This window comes from Sorghum bicolor, chromosome 2 (assembly GCF_000003195.3).
Source record: "Sorghum bicolor cultivar BTx623 chromosome 2, Sorghum_bicolor_NCBIv3, whole genome shotgun sequence".
NCBI lineage: Eukaryota > Viridiplantae > Streptophyta > Magnoliopsida > Poales > Poaceae > Sorghum > Sorghum bicolor.
In genome coordinates this window covers 6090533-6112426 of record NC_012871.2, presented here as the reverse complement: position 1 = coordinate 6112426, position 21894 = coordinate 6090533, and the positions used below count along the sequence as shown (strand labels likewise).

General features: G+C 42.7%; 1 long non-coding RNA gene and 1 pseudogene across 1 annotated transcript; one reads left to right on the top strand and one right to left on the bottom strand.

The window, feature by feature from the left end:
- Positions 1055 to 13997, top strand: LOC8063642 (annotated as a pseudogene).
- On the bottom strand, positions 16473 to 18144 carry LOC110433131. The gene is made up of 3 exons (XR_002450531.1): positions 17911 to 18144; positions 16859 to 17202; positions 16473 to 16741 (listed from the first exon to the last, which is right to left on the bottom strand). It is a non-coding gene; the product is annotated as an uncharacterized LOC110433131 (long non-coding RNA).

Sequence of the window (21894 nt, the reverse complement as noted above, 5' to 3'; positions counted from 1 at the left end):
TGAGTAGGATGAAGCTGAAAAAAGTAGCTTATTGTAACTTTCTTCCTCATTTCTTTCTCCCATCTATGGAAGAAGTAGTTGGTAAAGCTATTTTACCAAACACTTTTTCCAAAATAGCTTAGCTTCATTTAGGAAGTTGCTCATAAAGATATTTTGTAAAGAACAGCTTCACTAGTGAAGTTGAGCTGTGGCAAACAGGACCATAGTACGCTAAACCGGTATATTGTTATCATAATTGTGCACTCCTAATTAAAATAGGTATGGTCGTCTATATTGGCCGCTAAACTGGAAGATTCGTCGTTTGTGTCATAAATAAAGTAAACAAAGAGAGATATTATTGCAAAGATTATAAATATTTTGAATTATTTGTAGGTGTTAAACCCAAACTTATAATGCGTTTTTAATGATTGTAGCCCATCATAATGCACGGATTGATAGACTAGTACTCCCTCCGTTCCAGTATATCACCTCTGATTCTAAGGCCAAAAATATATTTAATTCTCTCTCTTAGCATTAGCAACGGATATAGTGCAAACTCATCTCCTATGCAAACTGTGTAAACTCTAATCTGGACCGCAGGATGTTGATCCAAGGAGGTGTATGAGAGAGGTGGAAGGAGGGATTTGTACGTAAAAGTGTGATTAAGAGCGAGCGGTTAAGTACAAAATTGCTCAATCCCTCCGCGCCCCTTGGATCAACATCCTGCGGTCTAGATTAGAGTTTGCACAGTTTGCATGGGAGATTAGTTTGCACTAGATCCGTTGCCTTAGTACTATTGTATTAATGTTGGTGAGAGAACATATATGTCTTCTATATATTATACAACATGAATAAAAAATAGTTATGTCATATATTATAGGACGGAGGGAGTAGTATACTGATACATAGTATATACTAGATTGTATCCAAAATGAAATTAAAGGCAACTGCATGCTTATATTAAAAAAAGGAATTTTTTTCAGGAAAAAAAGCAGCTGAGGAAGTAAAGTAAAAGTAAAGGCTCATCTAAAAAGTGAAAGGAAAAGTAGGTATCTTTTGAAAAGAGGAAAGAAAAGCTTGCAACCAAAGCAATAAATAACTTGTTCGGTTTAACGAAGAGATCCTTAACCTTAAGTTTGCACCGACGTTTATATTGTCTCATCTCCGGCCTCCTTGCACTACTTACAATGGAGATTTTCTATCATAGGGGTCACCGGGCAGTAAGATAAGTGATCATTTGCAAATCCACTAGCTCGGCCGCCGGACCGTGTCGTCCCGGCCGCCGGCAGGCTCTTTTCTTCTCGCCGTTTGCCCGGCCATCCGGCCGGCAGTTACGAATTGAACGTCGTCCTGACAATCAAGGCCATCCAGCTGATCAGAAGCAGAGATATGGAAGAGGCTCCCGTGACCATAGCCACGGGGGCCCTGGGTCCCGTGGTAGCGAAGCTGGGCGCTTTGCTGCGGCGGCGGCACGGTGACCGTGAGTACCAGCTTCGGCGTCAGACTCGGAAGGACATCAAGCTCATCAGATCCAAGCTCAAGTCCATCCACTCAATCCTCTGGGTGATATGGGAGAGGCAGGATCTTGATGCGGCAGGCAAGGCGCTGAGGATGGAAGCTTGGCGTCTCGCCGACGACATGAACGACGCCATCGACGACTTCATCATCCTCAGTATGATCAAGCGCAGCAGCGACAATGGCCGCAAGCGCTTCATGCAGGCCAAGATCCAGCCGAGTCCTTTCCAGGATCTCAAGAGAAGGGTATCTGATGTGTATGAGCGGTGCCGCAACAAGTGGAAGATGGACATTGCCCAGACCACCAACTGGAGCTTATTTTCAAGAACAAAAACCACCGTTGATTCTGGTCCTGGCAAGTGGTTTCGTGTCGTTGATCCGTATGTCCGCGAGGACATCTCGGATCTCATTGGAATGCATGACATTATGAGTTCGAGGGAGAAGCTCATCGAACACCTGGTAGGAGAAGAGGCAGAGAGCTCACCGCAGCTGAAAATGGCATCCATCCTTGGAGCTGCCGGGATGGGTAAAACAACCCTTGCCCGCCTTGTCTATGAAGGGATTCAAGACAAGTTCCAGGCCAGGGCTTTTGTGTCCGTCTCTTCGACTCGCAACATGACGGAGGTTCTTGACAGCATCCTCCTACAAATAGCAGACCTACGACCTGACAATACAGGTGTACCACTTGCTGGCACCAAAGAAGCGACGACAGAGAAACATCTCACCGACACCATATCGAACTTCCTCAAGGACAAAAGGTGAGCATATGTTTACATCTTCTTTGCTCCAACATCATTTATCCTAAGACGCGTTATTTAGAAAAAAAATCTGAAAATACTCATAATAAGTAGAAACATCTAACCTTTATTAATTTAGAATACTATAACCATCGTTTGTTAATAATGACCATGGACCTATTCTGTTACTTTATGTATTTATCATTATGTGCTGATGTGCTATGATTCGAGAGACAAAGTGGCCGCAGCGGTTCCAATTAATTATTTTTCACGCACGTTACTATTTTGTGCATTATATCTACGTACACAAATTGATCTAGTGTTTAATTGTTCCAACTTACAAGCCGTGTCTTCTTAGAAAATATGAATTGTGGGAAATCAAAAGCATACAATCCTTGGTCTATACCACTGTACTTTGTAATATAAGTATTACATTGGTATATCTCTCATTATTTTCTTGTTTTGACAGACATTAGACCTGCGCTTATTGTTTCATACAGGGCCTCTCATGCATTTTGCCAGGATGCCCTTCATAAAAGATAATTCAAAATAAACAACGAATTTGTATATAAATTATCCACCTAGCCCCCTCATAGCCCAGTCCGTCGGTGCCCCCAACCAAGCCCACCGCCGGTCCTCTCCCACCCAAGCTCCTCCATCCTGCTGCTGCTCGAGCCTGTCGGCAGGTGGCTGTGCAAGGCAATGAAGGCAGCAACGGGGCTCTACACCCTCTGCTCTCCTAGTTTTCTTCTTTCTTCAACCATGACTGTCAAGGACCTGCTCCTCCAGCGATTCGACAATTTGAGTGGCAGCTTCTTCCGGCGCTTCTCCTGGCTGATGATGTCTCTAGAGGAGATGGCGGGGCAGGGCTACTGATCCATCACCCCCTACCTCCTTGGTAGGGTTCAGTCTCTGATAGCGATGATGTTGGAGGTTGCCTTCAGATTGGGGTGAAAGCTTGGGCAAAGACGTCCACGGACAGTGGCGAAGTTAGAGCAAATTAGAGGGTGGTGCACTTGCCTTGTGGGTGCATAGATTTATATTATACGGGGTGCATATATGATGAAATTTTACAAAAATCTATTGTTTTCACGAATTTTGGGTGGTGCATCTGCACCCACTGTCATCTATATAGCTTCGCCCCTGTCCACGGATGCCATTCCCTTCTTGGAGACGTCCTTTCCTACCTCTCGTCCTACCATACTGGAATGTTGCATGTGAAAACCCTTCCATGGCGGGCTACCTTGCTGGCGCTTTTAGCATCGTTTCGTCCTTGGAGGCATGGCTATGCTTTCTAGTTCGGCAGTTGCTCCTTCGTTCCATTGTGGGTGGTGATAGCTGTCGGATGGCTGTACAAAAGTGGTGTAGGATGACAGGAAAACTCTCCTCGGCTGTACTGTTTTTGGGCCTAGTTTCTATTAAAAAACTGGATGGGTATTTATCTTTTTCCTTTCTTCATCTAATATAAATTGCGGCACAGTTTTTTCTTACTTTCTAAAAAAATATCCACCTCAGATAATTGAAAATAACAGTATAAATTTGCATCTAAATTAATTACCCACCACTAATATAACATTTATATTAGAAGCGTGTACTTTGGAAATATATATATCAGTCTTCCAAAGCAACCACAATGCTTATGTTCTACCAAGTAAACATGTATACATTAAAATAAATATTTATTTTACTAGCTTGTCAAGCGTAGAAAAATGTTTGCTCAAACTGACCATCCAGTTTAAGTTATATAAACTACGATAATAAATCTTATACGTTGTTATTCGCAATAACTTTATGCATTTTGATTGAAACATTATGTCAAATCAATACTGGTAGTTTAATTCTAAGCAGTTTATTTATGTTTTATAAAACAATACTACTAACGATATAATTATGTCATAGCAAATGCAACATGTTGAGAGCCACCGTGCAATCTAAAATGACTATTATTTATGCCATTGTGATAATAAAAATGGTAAGGACCTGTAATCTTAAAAAAACTAAGCACTAGAGTTCAGCCTAACATGTGTATAGAACAACTGTGGCAACTAAATCTATATCTATAATTTTTTACTAACAAAGAGGCATAATTTTTGGACATCTTTTTTCGTCCATCCATTATTTTCGCCCGGCTGGTCGTCTTATTTCTGGACATCTATATCTACATAGATAGATAGCTACGAGTCCCAAATAGATGTCTCAGTTCATGAGTAATCTGAACAAGAATTGTTATCCAAATAGAAAAAGGTAAAAGTCGAAATTAGCTAGGCAAGTTACTCATCAAATACTGAACTTTGTTTTCTGTTTTTTCTATTTAAAAAAACGTTTCGAAGTTTTTTCTTGGCTGGACGCCAAATTCTCGTGAGTCACGCACGCGTAGTGGTCTTTAGAGTCCTTGTTCGTTACCCCGTACATGATCGATGCCTTTGATTTCCGATTTCATTGACTTTTTTCTCCTAAAATTGAACCTCCTGTGAACTCTGGGATTAGGCCTTGAGAAAAATAGAAAATAGGAGAATACTAGGAAGCGTGCTCGTGCGTTGCTACGGGATATCTAACATTTTATATTTAAAACACACGGATTATTTGTGAAATCAAACACAGTCACGGAGAGCACAACGTCGCATATCGGCATGAAGAAATCTCTGATATCCATTTCTTTCGTGCGTCAATAAATTTACAAATAGACCATACCTCATTGTCGCTTTTTCAAACCCTCCTAGCTAGGCCTTCAGCAGCTTAACATAGGCATCTATGATCTGTATACATTGAACCATTAGAGAGAAAAGGACATTGAAGTCGCCAATGTTTGATTGAGTATTATGACTTGCATCTGTTACCTCGTCGGACAAGTATTCATGTGGCTGAAAAAACATTCCATGTGGTTTCTCGACACCGGAACATCATCTGTGAGCACAAGCTCCTCCTTTCTAGGTGAAGATGGAATTTTTTTGACAGATTCAATTATGGCTCTATCGGTTTCGGTACAAATATAATCTGAAAAATACAACATACTATATATAAGATTAAAATATATAACAATAGTTAGTTTTCTAAGTTAATCCATTAAAGAAAATATTAATACCTCGTGGGCCAATCGATGACGACACATATTTTTTGAGTTTATTTTGTAATATTTTGATTTCTAGAAGTTATTTTTCTCACGTCGAATCTACAAGAGAAGTTGATAGGCCATTTTCTTCTTCGGCCGTATCAATGCTTAAGTCCTGGTCATCTCAGTGAGTAACTGTTGTACTCATGCTTTCTTACAATCATTCAGAATCATCCACGAACTTATTATAAATTTCTATTTATACAATATCTTCTGAAATCTTCAGATTTAGACTATCTATGGCGATCTAAAAGATAAACATATTATTTTTTGGAAATAATTAAGATAGATTTCATTAATTCAGAATTAATTTTAGTAGCCCATTGGGCATCATAGCCCGAAGTTGTAGCCCAAGACTAGATTTAGAGTATAATAATAATTTTAGTTCTTGTTTTTCCTAATATTTTTTACTTGTGAGTAATGCATGATTCAAACAAACTCAAATGAATAGACAACAAAAACAGAAAAAGTCATAAATATCGATGAGTTATGCAATTTTTTCCCTGCTAGCTCATTATTTTTTTTAAAAAACATAACTTTGGTACATGAACATGGATATCATTCTGTGACCAAACCAAGTCATCCGTCACAGATTCACAACTAAGTTGTCCTAGTACTCTGTGACATAAAACAATGACGAAAACTAAACTAGCTGTCACAGTTGTATCACCCCTGGAATGAACCGTCACAGACAGTGTAATTCTATGATGATTTCTGAGAATGTCACCACTAAACGTCATGTAAAGCACCATTTCTTGTAGTGATTGAAATGATATATAGGTATATAAAATTGTATTGTCTTTGTTCTATTGTAAAAATGTATTATATATTCTTAGTTTAGTTTTTAAACACTAATAATGAAGTCATTTAGATTTATTCTGTTCAAATGAATAACCAAACAAAAATATCAATAAATATTTAACAAACAAAAGAACGTAGTAGTTATAAAATATATCTATAAGAACAGAATATATATATCTATAAGCCTTGTTTAGTTCCTATTTTTTTTCAAGATTCTCCGGGTGTATGAAATATTAAATATAAATAAAAGAATAACTAATTATACAGTTTGTCTGTAATTTACGAGACAAATCTTTTGAGCCTAGTTAGTCCATAATTAGATAATATTTATTAAATACAAATAAAAGTGCTACAGTGATCAAAACCAAAAAAAATTTCCGCCTAAAGAGTATATTTGGACACAAGGAACTTTTACCCTGTAGCACTTCGTACTTTTTCCCAGTCCACCGTGCAAGTGCATCCTCTCTGTTCTCCTCTCCCAGAAATTGCAGGCCCCTCTCCTCCTCTCGTCTATGTTCTCATCTACGGAGTAGTAGTAAAGACCGACAAACAAACAGCCCGTGGCCGCCGCCGCCGGCGGACCGAGCCGACCGATGGCTATGAGGCACAGGGCGGGGTCCTCCCCCACCTCCCCGCTCACCCCGTCCTCCACCACCAGCCGACCGCTGGCCGCCACATTGCCTTGCCCCCTCTCTCCCTGCTCGCTGGCAGTGGCTTCCGGGATTTGTGGCCTTGCGGGCCACCTTGGGATACGTCTACTGCCAGTCCTCGGCGATGGCAACTCGACACCGAAAAGGAGACGGAGTGAGATGCCAGACGAAACTTTTTGGGGCTGAAATTTTGCCTCTTTAGTAATACACCAAACTATTGTATTGAACAAATTTTAGTATCGTCCCGTACTATTATTTCAGTATTTTTCAGTATTTCACGGTCGTGGGTGTAGTCATGAATGATAATTGAACGTTGTTTAGTACTGCTCGGTATTTTTTTTACTCAGCACCTAGGGTGTAGAATAGCACTTATATAACCTAGCTAGAAAGTCTTTAAATTATTTTGCTACTCCAATCCAATTTCAATTAACAAACGAGAACGTCTTCTATAAAACAGCTACTCCAAAACACAGCTAAACCAGTTAGTACACACATACGATCGCTAGACATGTATGATGCTTCACCTAAACTATATACCCTAACAGGACCAGTAGTTTGCTCGGGTACAAGCTGCAACTGCACTATGTAGCCATCCATCCACCGGGTCAACGGAGACACGGCCGCGCCCGCGCTCATGAGCCTCTCAGAATCTGCGCGCGCAGGTGCCGCAGTCCGCTCCGTGGGTGCGCGTTTTCTGTTCCGCCCGCACTCCTGCAACCTGCTCGAGCGGACGGGCAGCCCGCAGGCGGTGGCCGGTACCAACGTACCTACAAGCTGTCACGAACGAACACGAGTCGGACTTAAGGTGCAGACGAAAAAACCACCTGACGAAATTTGAGGCTGAAATTTTACCTCTTTAGTGTTAGGGATATAGATAGATAGATAATAAACATCCAGTTATTATGTATCTATAAAGCATCCAGTTCAATCGTCAGTTTTCAACTTTCTATTCTAATTTAGTAATTCCCCATTAAGAATATAATAAATATAATTATTATGCGCCTTTAAGCTCTGGTCACTTCTTTAAGAAATATATTTTTCATCACCAACTGTTGGTACAGTTCGAATTAGAAATAAAACGCATCTTATTGTTACAACCTTGCTAAGCTTATATGGTTCAATCAATCAAACAATACACTGAAATCTGAAGTTAGTTAGTCAGCTTAGCCTAACAAATATCTTTTCAAGCACAATTCTAGATGAAATTTTATACTACAAAGAGTAAATAATGTAAAGAGATATGTATTTCGATCCTTGTTATTCTTAAATGTTTGATATTTTTTCCTCCCGTTGCAATGTATGAGCATATTTGCTAGCTATTAAAAGTTAAAAGTTAAACTACTCCCTCTGTCCCTTCAACTTCTAGAGTTGTCCTAAGTCAAAGTTTTTAAATTTTGACCGAATTTCTAGAAAAAACGCTAATATTTATAGTAATAAATTAATACCGATAGGTTTATCATAGAATATTCTTTCATAAGATAATTTTATGCCATAGGTATATTGATATTCTTTTTCATAAAGTTGGTCAAAGTTAAAAAAGTTTGACTAGCACGGATTCTCGGAGTTAAAAGGTTTCAGGGACACAGGGAGTATAGACTTACGGAGATCACATAAAGAGGGGAACCAAAGGTTATATAGGTTAAGCTATCTCGGCGGGCAGCTAGAGGGATGGAACCAAAGGCCAAATAAAGGGATGGATCGGCTTGGCTCGGTGGCACACTATGGGTGTGTTTAGCCTGACTCCAGCAAGCCAACATAGAGTTATTGGGTTGTCTACACTATCTAAACCTAGATAGCATCCAGGGGCGGATCTAGGATGAGATCAAAGGGGGGCTAAATAGTAAAGATTTAGAGCTTAAGATAGAGATTACTGGTGATTTAAGGTTAATCGGTATTAATTTAATGGACAAATCATGTTCATAGGGGGACTGCAGCCCACCCAGCCCTCCCTTTGGATCTGCCCCAGGTAGCAGTGTTTGGTTGATTGGTTTGGCTGGGGTAGACTCACCTCTTTACACGGTAACTTCACCATCTTTTGCGGTAATTCGTCCAGCACACGATGAGCGTCACATCTCTGCAAAATCCAAGCTGGGGAGATGCCCAGCGTGAATCAGAGCATGGGACGAGCTTCATGCTGGTCGAGGGAGAGGGAGGGGAGGGGAGTGGGGGCTCGCCGGTGAGCAGCTCAATGAGCACGACTAGCACCACAACGAGCACCCAATCAACCAAGGATGAGCTAGGAGGAAAGAACCTTGTGTGCCTTCGACTTGTACCCCTTCTTCCCCGCCACGACAACCTTAAGCGAGGTGGAGGTGGCAACGTGACAGAGGCCGCGGTGGTGGCCAGTAGCACGCTGAAGAAGGATTTACTCGGGAAGGCGACGCTGGCTGTGGAGAGCTTCGTGGCCCCGGCTCCGGCAGAGATGGCGAGCAGCTCGCTGAGCACCTCACGCTCCTAGACATCTGCCGCGGGTGGATCTAAGTGAGAAGAGCGTGAATCATGGCGGTGGCGCTCGTGGCCCGGTCTCACGAATCAAGGACAGGGAGGAGGGAGACGAGGTCCGCGCTACTCCAGGGAATCTCCATTGTGGGTGCGGTTGCGTGTGGGGAAGGGCTCGAATCTCCATCGTCGTGTCGTGCTCGCCCTACGGATGGAGATGGCGGAGCTGCGTCCCTGTCAGACGGGCACGACGCCATGGGAGCACGCAGAAAGAGAAGGATATGGCGGAGCTGCGTCCCTATCGAACATGCACGACACCATGGGAGCACACGGAAGGAGAAGGAGATGAAGCCACCGAAGAAGTCACTCGTAGGTGGCGAGACGGTGACGGAATGGCCACGGCGAGCTGGCTCAGGCCTGGCTTCACTCGAACGGCCGAATCAGGTGTTTGACCTTAGCCAAGCTCTGAACGTACGGCTGGCTAAGTTAGGCTTAGCCTCGGGGGCCGAACAGGTAACCAAACAGGCCAAATTTACCCTATGTGCCTAGCCGGCCAGGCAGCTCAGCAAGGTCGCAGCCCAGCCAGCACAGGGGAAAGGGAGGCCCGGCCTGGCTGAATTAATGACAAGCCAGGCCGGTTCGGCTGGGTGGTGATCCCCTTTTTTTTCCAAAATCTTATGCAATATTTTATATAGGTTTTTGTGACCATATTAATTCCAGAAATACAGCCTAAAAACTATCTCATGCCTCCGGGTCAATTTTAGCCATCAACACTTTGCTTTCTGATGTGCCTTTATGCCACGGTTTCCATGGATCCTATTTTATAAGACTATTTATTAAGTATTGCAATAATAATAGATGTTTAGTTTGTGATACCACTCTATTGTAATTAAGGATGAAAACGGTTGGATACGATAAAAAATGGAATTATAATATAAAAAATGAACATGGTCGATTCGAGATATTTCTACATTTTATCAATTAAAGTGTAAAAAGAAAATTGAAAATGGTTTTGAAACCAATTGAAACTGATAAATTTTTATGTTTGACAATTTTTGGAAACGGTATCGTAATATAGAAAATGGTATCATAATATAGAAAATGAAAGGCGATCGCTTGCATATTGGATCTCTAGGAAAAGGGTCCGACAAAAAAAAATTCATGCAGACACGTGCTGTGAATAAGTGACAGATTTCTATGTACCTTGTCAATTAATAGGTGCATTTAACAATGTCGTTGTCCGTTTTCAACATTTTACAGGTACCTGGTTATAATTGACGACATATGGCGTTATGGAGAATGGGAAACCATCAGGAAGTCTCTTCCAGATAATAATATGGGCAGTAGAATTGTCACCACGAGTCGTTATACTACTATAACGGAAAAGTGGCGTGATGATTTTGATGCCTTGGTCTACAAAATTAATTATCATCATGATGGTAATTACTTTTACGAAATGATAGTTAGTCTGGACATGGCTGGAGGACACCGTATTGTGGACATGTGTGCTGGTATGCCGTTAGCAGCGGCTTGTATGGTTTCAGCATTGGAAAAGGAGCTTGAGCGTCAAGAACAACAAGGCTTGTGTGTAGTAAGGACACGTGATCTGGTAGAAAGGGTTGACGAACAAGTTATGAGAAATGGGATTCAGAACACTCCAGGGTTCGAACTGTTGGTAGAGAGTTTGCAGCTTGGCTACAACGATCTTCCTCATCATATGTTGAAGACCTGCCTGTTGTACTGCTGCATATACCCTGAGGGTCACAGTTTTAAAAGGGACAATTTGGTCATTGGATGGATCGCTGAAGGTTTCATTTGTAAGGAGGAGACAGCAGAAGATTAGGCCTTGTTTAGTTCACCCAAAAAAGCAAAAAGTTTTCAAGATTCCCCGTCACATCGAATCTTACGGCACATGCATGAAGCATTAAATATAGACGAAAACAAAAACTAATTACACAGTTTAACTGGAAATCGCGAGACGAATCTTTTGATCCTAGTTAGTCCATAATTGAATAATATTTGTCACAAACAAACGAAAGTGCTACAGTACCGAATTCCGAAATCTTTTCGGAACTAAACAAGGCCTTACTTTGGTGAGCTTGTCAGCAGGGGATTGATTCATGAATTCTGGTGTGGCGACAGCTATTTCTACAAAGTACACCCCATGATGCGAGATTACCTTAGATGGAAGTTGCGAGAAGACAATTTCATCATTTGCACTTCTGATCCCTGTTCTAAATAGCGCGCTATAGCGGATGCTATAGCGCTATTTAGCGTTTCTGGAAGAGAACTGCTAAGCTATGGAGATTTTAACGCTAAATGATTGTTTCCGCTATTAGCAGCTAATAGCGCGCTAATTTCGCTAAATTGGGTTAGTTTAGCGCCGCTATTTGGCCTTGGGATTCATTTTCATCGGACCAAATAACTTGGAGGCCCAAATAGCAGCGATATGCCCCTATGTGATGTATGTTATTATTGATGTATCATGAACTACGAACTTTAATGTAATATGTTAGTAACCCTTTGAAATATCTATCACTATTGGTATTTATAATGTTTTCATCTTTATTATGTGTAAAATTACATGATATTTGACATATTTTTTACTCAACCGCTAAATAGCTTAGCCCACTATTAGCGCGATATAGCTTTTCTTAGCTTTTTAGAGAGGCTGCCGCTAAGAGGCTTAGCACGCTATTTAAAACACTGCTTCTGATGGTGCTCCATCCTCGCCAGTTGGCCGTCTATGTATTGACTACTCGCCAAGCAGTGATTCAGTGGATCCCTTGTCAGGAATTGATTGGCATCATATTCGGTCCCTTATCATTTTTAAAAATGCCAAGAGAGTCCCCTACGACCATTTGGAAAATCTGCGAGTGTTGGATGTTAACTACAAGGGTCTTGAGAATCAACATCTCAAGGATATGTGTGGACTGCTCCGTCTGAGGCACCTGCTAGTGTCCGGTGGAGAGGGGATTACTGAGATGCCAGCAGAGATAGCCAGGCTGCAGTATTTGGAGACTCTGAAAGTGACTGGAACAAAGATCACAAGATTACCTGCTCAGATTGGTGACCTGAAGCAATTGAAGACTCTAGACGTGAATTGGAACAGTGGGCTCACAGAGCTGCCTAGGGAGATGGCAAACCTGCAGCATAATTTAGAGACTCTGCGCATCCGTGGAGCAATGATCAGCGAACAGGCCTGGGAGATCATTGGGGCACTGAAGAAACTGAAGACTCTGGACGTGAGTGAGAACCCTGAGCTCTCAGGGATACCTAGGGACATTGGAGAACTGCAGCAGCTGAAGAATCTGGACATGTCTGGGAGCTCACGGATCACAGAGCTGCCCCGCGAGATTGGCAACCTCCAGCGGTTGCAGACTCTGTGTTTGAGTCATACAGGGATCACAGAGCTACCCCGTGAAATCGGGAATCTCCGGCATTTGAAAGCTCTTTATTTGAATGATGTTAAAACAATCACAAAGCTGCCTCGGGATATCGGGAGGCTGCAGCATTTGGAGAGACTGCATTTACAGGACACGAATATAAAGAAGATACCAAGGGAAATCGGAGGACTGAAGAAACTGAAGGATCTTGATGCCGAGATCGGCACACTACCCTTTGAAGCTGGCCAACTATCAAAACTGGAGGGATTGCCCAAGTCCAAGTGTGTCCAAAAAGCATGGAAGAATAGTGACCTAGTGTCATCGCTGGCAGGGGAGATGCTGTCGTTTGAAAAAGTATCATATTTGATGGGTGATGGTGGACTAATCGTGGGCACGAAGCACATGCACATTCCACAGTGGATCAAAGAGCACTTCAACAGCATTGGCACCTTGGACATCAGGATCTGCAAACTAGAGGAGCAGGATCTCAAGATTCTGCGGGAGATGCCCAGCCTTCGGGACCTCAAGCTAAGGTTCGAAGCTATCCCCAGGAAGCCCATAGCCATTAGCGGCGAAGGGTTCGCAAAGCTCCTTATCCTCACTATTGACAGCCGAGCACCATGGGTTACCTTCAGTGTTTTAAATAGCGTGCTAAGCCTTTTAGCGGCAGCCTCTCTAAAAAGCTAAGAAAAGCTATATCGCGCTAATAGTGGGCTAAGCCATTTAGCGGTTGAGCAAAAAAATATGTCAAATATCATGTAATTTTACACATAATAAAGATGAAAACATTATAAATACCAATAGTGATAGATATTTCAAAGGGTTACTAACATATTACATTAAAGTTCGTAGTTCATGATACATCAATAATAACATACATCACATAGGGGCATATCGCTGCTATTTGGGCCTCCAAGTTATTTGGTCCGATGAAAATGAATCCCAAGGCCAAATAGCGGCGCTAAACTAACCCAATTTAGCGAAATTAGCGCGCTATTAGCTGCTAATAGCGGAAACAATCATTTAGCGTTAAAATCTCCATAGCTTAGCAGTTCTCTTCCAGAAACGCTAAATAGCGCTATAGCGTCCGCTATAGCGCGCTATTTAGAACAAGGGTTACCTTCTAAGAAGGAGCTATGCCGTGGCTGGAGTCCAGTTCTACGGTGGCCCACCAAATATGGAGCTCCCTATGGGTATTAAGCACCTCTTCTTCCTCCATAATGTCGTCTTCCGTTGCAACGAATGGTATCGAGAAGACAGCCCGTGCATCAACGCCACCATCGACGTCATGAGAGAGGAAGCCAGGGAGTATCGCTATGTAAATTTTAAATTTACCCTATCAGTCGGGGGCCAGGAGAGGGTGGTTTTTGCCAGAGCCTAGATATTGCAGAGAGTTATCATTATCTAGGTACCATTACCAGTGAGGCTTGGAGCAGTGGGACGAACGATGAGAGTTTTTCAGGGAACTATATAGAACCAAAGTTCTGAAGATGGCAATGACGCTTGCACAAGCAGTGGGGTGGAAGAGATCTAGGAGATCCAAGAATAATTTGTTATCTTGCCTCAGTATTATGTTGCCAAAATATACAAGGTACTCCCTACGTTCCCTTTTTACATGTCACATTAGATTTGTCTTTAACTTCTAAGTTGAACATTATTGTCTTTGATCATCTATTTTTAGAAAAATTCTTACGGTGTTACAACTTATGGATTATATATTATGAAAATATTTTTCATATAGTGAATCTACAAACATGAATCATAATTATGTCGTGAGCTTATATAATTTTTGTTGCAATCAATAGTTATAGTTATAAATATTGAACTTACGATAAACCTAATACGGCATGTAAATAAAAACAGAAGGAGTATTGTACTAATTTGTAGGAGCATGGCACATGTAAAATATGTACAGTAGCATTTTACTAACAGAACGGCTAAAATAATAACACACTTCTTATCCGTCCACTCCATCCTCGCGCGCTGTGGCAGGTCAACGATCATTACGATCAGACGGAGCAGTGTTTCAGACATCGTCACTGCACAGAAGGGAACATCATTATCCATGTACATGAAGATGCATGCTAAGCTTTGCCTTGTATATGTACTATTTATTGTTTGACTACGTTACGTTTCCAAGTTAATTTGTATATTCAATAAATAATCAGGCAGTGCCTGCATAGTGGAACATATTGTGTGGTGTGCATTATACAGTGATTTGCCTAACCTATGATGTTTACTCAGTTCTGAACTTGAAATTATTGTAAAGACTTATACTCTAAAGTTGAATCTGCGGTCCTATATATGTCATAATATTATGATATATCTTTTATGCCTGTACGTGTGTTTTCGTGTTCCTGTTTACCTAAGAATTGGCCAACTGAGAAAAGTTTGCAGCCTGGCAGGTTAAACTTGATGTCATACAAAGCAGAGGAAGGCAGGATGTGCAATGCTATGCTCCAATGTTCATACCGCCTCCTAATATACATGTCAGCAATTCTTTTTTTGCAGATCCTGATTAACACAAACTTGGTTCTAAAATGTTACGGCGCTAACAGTTTAATAATCCAGAAATTACTGGAGATCATAGGTTTACCTTTTACTTTTTCCTATTATACGGAGGTATCTTTTGGTGCAGATATGTTTTGCCCTTATAATAACAAAAGAAAAGGAGGGTTTAGGACAGGATTGGTGGGGGTGAAAGAGCTCGCAAGAGGCACGGAAATCAACGACATGGCATGGAATACACGTGATCATGGCCCATGTCAGCGTCATCGTCGCTTCACTGGTGTTTTTCTTTCACAACAAATCAGCTAACAATATTTTCAGCGAAGTACAACGACTTCCTCCCGTGCCCCCCCCCCGAGTCACTCCCCATGTGGGTGACTCTGGCATTTTTTGGCGTGTGGTAGCATGGCCGGCGCCGGACTGATCGGATGCATCCATGCATCACTACAAGAGACAGCTGCTTTGCCGAGTGCCTGCGGCACTCGGCAAAGGCTTTACCGAGCGAGTGCCGCACTCGGCAAAGGACCCTCGGCAAATTTTAAGTCGGCAAAGGGTTCTTTGCCGAGTATCTTTTATCGGGCACTCGGCAAAGGCTTTGCCGAGTGTCTTCTAGGAGGCACTCGGCAAAGAAAAGTTACCGTTATGACGGGTTATAAACTAACGGTTGTTTTGCCGAGTGTCTCCAAGAAAGGCACTCGGCAAATAATTTTTTTAAAAAAATCCCGAATTTCTTTGCCGAGTGCCCAGCAAGGAGGCACTCGGCAAAGAAATTCGGGATTTTTTAAAAAAAATTCTTTGCCGAGTGTCTCCAGGCAGGACACTTGGCAAAGAAATTAATTTCTTTTATTTAAAAAATTCTTTGCCGAGTGCCCAGCCAGGAGGCACTCGGCAAAGAAATTCGGGATTTTTTTTAAAAAAATTCTTTGCCGAGTATCCCCAGTCAGGACACTCGGCAAAGAAATTAATTTTTTTATTTAAAAAATTCTTTGCCGAGTGTCCTGCCATGAGGCACTCGGCAAAGAAATTCTGGATTTTTTTAAAAAATTCTTTGCTGAGTGTCTCCAGGTAGGACACTCGGCAAAGAAATTAATTTTTTTATTTAAAAAATTCTTTGCCGAGTGTTCTGTTGGGGGACACTCGGCAAAGCTGGGAATCCTACTGGGTCAAATGGTCACTTTGCCGAGTGTAATTTCCCCGGCACTCGGCAAAGTGACCAGAACCGACCTATTTATTTAATTTTCACATTTTCCCGTGATAAACAAAATATATCACATATATTTCACATTCTTCAAAGATATCTTATATTTGTCACATAAATCTCACATCCATCACATAAATATCATGCATATCACATAAATGTCACATTTAAACAAATCCATAAGTACAAATCCACAAGTTCATTACAAGTCCATCTAAATAAATCCACAAGTCCATCACAAGTCCAAATAAGTAACACAAGTGCATTGTAAGAGAACTGCGACTGTGTTGTACCATGACACTGCGACTGTGGTGTACCAACCGAACAAACACATGCAAAGAGAACTACCCGGCTCCCCAAGGTCCCCACTGCGACTGTGGTGTACCATGACCTGGAATATTCGAACCGGCGGATGGAGGCTGCACAAAAGAGATATAGTATTATGGTTTGATCCTAAATCCATTTGACTACATATAATATTATGGTTTGATCCTAAGCAATTAGCAACAAACTTAGACACTCATACTCATACTTACAGGAGTACCGCGCGCGGAAGGTGGAGGTGGAGGTGGAGGAATAGCAAATAGCGAAGGTGGCGCAGCTAAACCCGTATGTTGCCCAAGAGATTGCATGTACCGTAGAATCTCCGCCATCTGCTGTTGTTGTCGATGCTGCTCCTCCATACGCTGGACCTCCATAGCCTCTATCCTCTGTCGATCGGCCTCCCGCTGGGCCTCTAAAGCCTGGACCTGGGCCTACAACATTACCATAATATTCGAATAATATTTGAATATTTGAATAATGAGAAGCGCAGTGTAGGTAAGACCGCAGCGCCGACAGGGTCGTCTAGGTGCTCCGGCTACCCTCCAACAGCTCTACTCTGTAAAAGAAGAAACACAATACTATTAGTTAAAAATTTTGGCAGAACCTCCCCTATACAGGTAGGTTTTCAAAACCTGCAAAAAAAAAACCATCGACACGAAGGCCAACATCCATATTTTGGACTTCTCATTGCCGGAAGAAGCAGTACTAGAATCCAAGCAACATGGAGCAAACACCAGAACACAAAGGTGACACTATTGCAAATGATATAGCATATAGCAAAGATATATTAGCAACTAGAAATCCTGGCATGGAATTACAGCAAGAATTGGTAGAACTATAAGCAAAGATATGTTTGCGCAACAGTAGAAACGTAAAAACAAAATAGGAAAAGACTGCAAGGTTGATAAACAGCCAATATAAACTTGTTCAGTGGCTATCATCAAGCAGTGAAGTGCAATCGTTGATCTCAAAGTTGAAATATAAAAGAAGAAAAGCAGTTTTATTTGTGGCTGCATCGATCACGCTAAAGCTCATTCATTACGTTGGGCCAAGGTCATCACTGTACAGACTATGTAATAGTTCCTGAGTCATGGTGACGATGTCAAAACTGACGATGTCAAAACTGGCAAAGAAATGCATGACTACATAATACGTATGTAGCACCTCAAAATAGCATTCCATTGAATCTATGACAGCTTATGACCATTGACAGTATCTCTGACTTTACACTAATGGAGGGAAATTTTGCACAGAAACAAGAAACCTTGTGAAGAGGAACGCAGATCCGTGGGGATGCAAGAGATCAGACCAAGCAGACGGATCGGACTGGGAACAAATCGCGAAAGCACATCCAGCAGTGACAGGGCGATCCAGCAGCTCCAAGCAGAAGGCGCAGCTGAAGCTTTCACCGAGGATGTTGAGGACGTCGTCCTCTGCGCTGTGGGCGCGGCCGGGTGCGGTGGGCGAGCGGCGCGGCCGGGCGAGCGGAGCGGCCGGGCGAGCGGCGCGGCAGGCCGGGCGCGGTGGGGCTGGCGCGGTGGTGCTGGCGCGGTGGGCTGGCGTGGCTGGCGCGGTGGGCGGGCGGCGCCGCCGGGAGCGTTGGGGCTGGCGTCGGGTCCGTTGGGGCTGGGTTGGATGTGTTTGCGTCCTTTTGCTGTTGAGTGGCGTATTTGACTTTCCCTTTGCCGAGGGCCGCCGGGCTCTCGGCAAAGGTTTTTTTAAAAAAAATTATTTTCTGTTTTCTTTTTTGGAAAATTCGTATTTTCTGTTTTTTTAAAAAAAAACAATTACCCTTTGCCGAGCGCTAGAAACTACAGCACTCGGCAAAGTTAATCTGTGTCGAGGGCCAACCTTTTAGCACTCGGCAAAAACAATCTATGCCGAGTGTCCAACTTCTGGCACTCGGCAAAGATTTTTTTTGTCTTAAAACTTTTTATACTTACTTTGCACTATATTTTGAAGCCTAAGTTAAAATTTGACACAATTCTCGATATATTATATATATATATTTAATTTATCTTGATTAAATGTATTTCTTCTAAAAATATAATATTAAACTACAGGTGCATCCAATCATAGAATACGATGATTGTAAAAATGGTATTCACAATACTTATTATATTTTGAGACTATTTCTTAAAGCACGTCCAAAATTTCAAACGTATTATACATAAAATATGGCGATAAAGTTGCGACTACAGGTGCATCCAATCATAGAATACGATGATTGTAAAAATGATATTCACAATACTTATTATAGTTTGAGACTATTTCTTAAAGCACGTCCAAAATTTCAAACGTCTTATACATAAAATATGGCGATAAAGTTGCGAGAGAAATGATTTTAATTATATAAATTACAAATAACCTTCGAAAATCTTAAAACCTGGCGACACGTCTTAACATCACATGAGGACATTATGATAAAAATTTGAGAACATTTCGCAGAAGTTGTCATGTACGACACTTATAAACCAACTCCTCTCATCTCATTCCACATGTGATCACATGTGAGAGGTGTGGGTTTATAACTAACGTACGTGATAACTTTTGTGAAACGTTCCCTAATTTTTATCATAGCATCTACATGAGATGTAAAGACATATCGTCAAGTTTTAAGATTTTCGGACTTCATTTGCAATTTATAAAATTAAAATGCATTTCTCCCGCAACTTTGTCGCCATATTTCGTGTATAAGACGTTCGAAATTCCGGGTGTGCTCTTGGAAATGGTCTCAAACTATAGTAAGTATTGTGAATATCATTTTTCAAACCAACTAATTCTATGATTTGATGCACCTGTAGTTCAATATTGTATTTTCGGAAGAAATACGTTTAAGCAAAATAAATTAAATATATATATATGAAATATATTGATAATTGTGCCAAATTTTAACTTAGGCTTCAAAATAAAGTGTAAAGTTAGTAGAAAAAATTTGAAGACAAAAAACCTTTTTTTTAAAAAAATCTTTGCCGAGTGCCAAATTTAGCACTCGGCAAAGACCATCTGTGCCGAGTGTCAAACTTCTGGCACTCGGCAAAGACTAACGGTGTGTACCACCGTCACCCTTTGCCGAGTGTCGGACACTCGGCAAAGATGGTCTTTGCCGAGGGCCGGACTTTGCCGAGTGTTTGGCACTCGGCAAAGAGCCTCTTTGCCGAGTGTCATGCTTTGCCGAGTGCGGCACTCGGCAAAGAGCCTCTTTGCCGAGTGCCCGACTTTTGGCACTCGGCAAAGCATTTAACACCCGGTAAAGTTCGGCTTTCCTGTAGTGCATGAGCCATGTGGGTCTCGGCGGGGCTGCCCACTGGGCCTGTGGCGGCGCCAATCGGAGCCCATCCGGTGCAAGATGGAGGCAGCACTCTTCTCTCCCCCCCATTCTCCCCTTCCTCCATGGCACTGCAGCGGCGATGACGCTGACATGGGCCATTTCAGTGCCTGGGCCGCCGGATTCAGCGCCTAGGTAGCCAGATCTAGTGTCCCCAGTGTGAGTGACAACGACTGCAATGGCAACCACGATGCTCGGCCCTAGCGGCCACATTCGGTGTCCTCTGGGCTTGGGGCAGCGCCCTTGGTGGTGGAGCACTCGCTCTTGACAGTGGACGGTGGAGGCCAATAGCATTGGTATCGGGTGCCAACACCGATTTTGGTAGGTAGGGGCGGTTCGGCGAGCTGCAGCGTTGCGTGTCAGCTCCGTGTGTGGCCCGGTCAAAGGTGGTGGTGGCCGAGCATAGCAACTGGCTCGTTAGTGCCCCTCTAGAGGAACTTATGTGGGACATCAAGGCAGTAACAAGATGGCAGTGGTTGCAAGCTAGGGGTTCAGCATCTTGGCCTGATGATTGTGCTAGGGACAGCTTGGGTGAAAGCCTCGATGATGGTGATGCACATGGGCGCCGCTTTCCCTGTTGAGGGCATCATGTTCCCCCAGCATGTCTTCTATGGGTGAGAACTCGATCCATTTCTTGGATGAGCAACGGAAGCATGATTGACATTGTTCCCTTCCTGAAGGAATCACTATTGGAATTTGTAAGAACAAGGTTGATAAGTGAGTTCAGTTGTGATGAGTGATTATCAACGTGACTTGCATCTTGGATTGAGTCAGTGAACTAACCATGGCATGTGTAGGTGTCGAGAGCTCGAAGGTGGTGGTTGATAGTGAGGTGAAGGTCAAGTAGGGATGTGCTATGTCGATGGACTGGGAGAGGTGAAGGACGGACGTGAGGCTTGGACCGAGGGACTAGGAGGCGGGGTGATCAGCCATTGTGCCTAACACTTGGGGATATCAGCAATTGCAAGAGTACATGGGTGATGATGACGACGTCGACCAAGTCGAGGAGGAGGACGATGGCATCGTGGAAGTTGGTGGAGCCTAGACAAGCATCTACATGGGTGATGTAGATGGCGTCGATCAAGTTAGGAAGGAAGGCAAATGCGTCAAGCTTGGCGGAGGTCGGACACGCTGACATCGGTTAGTCATGCCTGGTTTTGTCCTTAAAACCATCAGAGGGATTTGGTGGTTTTGCCCTCAAAACCATCGAAAGACAGTTTGCTGGTTTGGGGCACAAAACTAGGCGTGGACAGTTTGGTGGGCTAAGCCTCAAAACCACCGGTGGACGGTTTTTGAGTTTGAGACTCAAAACCCTGGTGTGGTTTTGGCGGGAATCGAAGTGCCATGTGGCATCATCATGAGGCTTGCGTCAAGCGAAGTTAAGTCATGAAGGGCACTTGTCCATGGGCCCCGTGACCCATCCATATAGTCGCGCAGGAAGGCATCTCACCCAGGCTGCCCAAGTTCATTGCTCTCCTTAGAGGTCCGTCCCGGCCTTTTCTCTCTCTAATGGATATTCTAGTCCAAGACCAGAATTTCTAGCCCGAGTTTCTTTATTCGCGGTTTGTGCTTCTAAGCCCCAATTCGTGTTCCGTCTTTTGCTTTGGCTTTCCACTTATAAAAGGTACTTATGGTACTGTAGTCACAGTTGGCTTAGATATTTTAGATTCAGGAACTTACTTCTTCTTAATATATGTTGAGTATCCTATTTTTGATTCCTCAATTCAATGTGTTTGCTTTGCAGTCCGTCTACTTTGTGGTGTCCCACTACGTTCGTAGGAACACCCACCCACTCTTCTGGGTCATGGACATCATGGTGTTTGGTTTGCGTGTTTGGTGGTGATATTGGGACAGGGCCCAAATATTTTGTGAGAACCTTTAATGGTCCCATTCAACCCCCCACCCCTCCCCTCTAGTTGC